Here is a 481-nt window from a genome sequence, read left to right as displayed (position 1 = left end):
CTGAACAGACATTTTATCAGCTTGTTTTAAAGCGCAAATGACTGAAAATCAAATGTGTAAAAGCTCCGTAAAAACACACTGAAGCTCCATTTAATAGTGGACTTTCACCCATTAATATCAGAACAGAATTATTAATCATGTGCAGAAAAACAGCATAAATGTCTGATATTCAAAAAACCCACTTCACAGATGACTATTCACATGAGAATTCAGTTCACAGTGTTTTTAATTAGTTTTTTGATCATGTAAAACCTCCAGCTGATTTGTCCAATAACTCAAAGGATGAAGATTTTAAAAATGCAGGTTATATTTGCTGAACAGAGGAAAATAATGTGTAACATAAGCTGTGTCTGTCAATATGAATTTCATCATCTTATGCTCAGTGCTGCAAACCTACTGAAACTCACTATTTAAATGTTCATTACTGAGCCAGAAATTCACTGTACTAACCCCACTTTCCTAGCACTGTGTAACTAGTTCA

This window comes from Labeo rohita, chromosome 13 (genome assembly GCF_022985175.1).
Source record: "Labeo rohita strain BAU-BD-2019 chromosome 13, IGBB_LRoh.1.0, whole genome shotgun sequence".
NCBI classification, from domain to species: domain Eukaryota; kingdom Metazoa; phylum Chordata; class Actinopteri; order Cypriniformes; family Cyprinidae; genus Labeo; species Labeo rohita.
The sequence above is the reverse complement of the archived record's forward strand: the minus strand, read 5'-3'. Positions refer to the sequence as shown.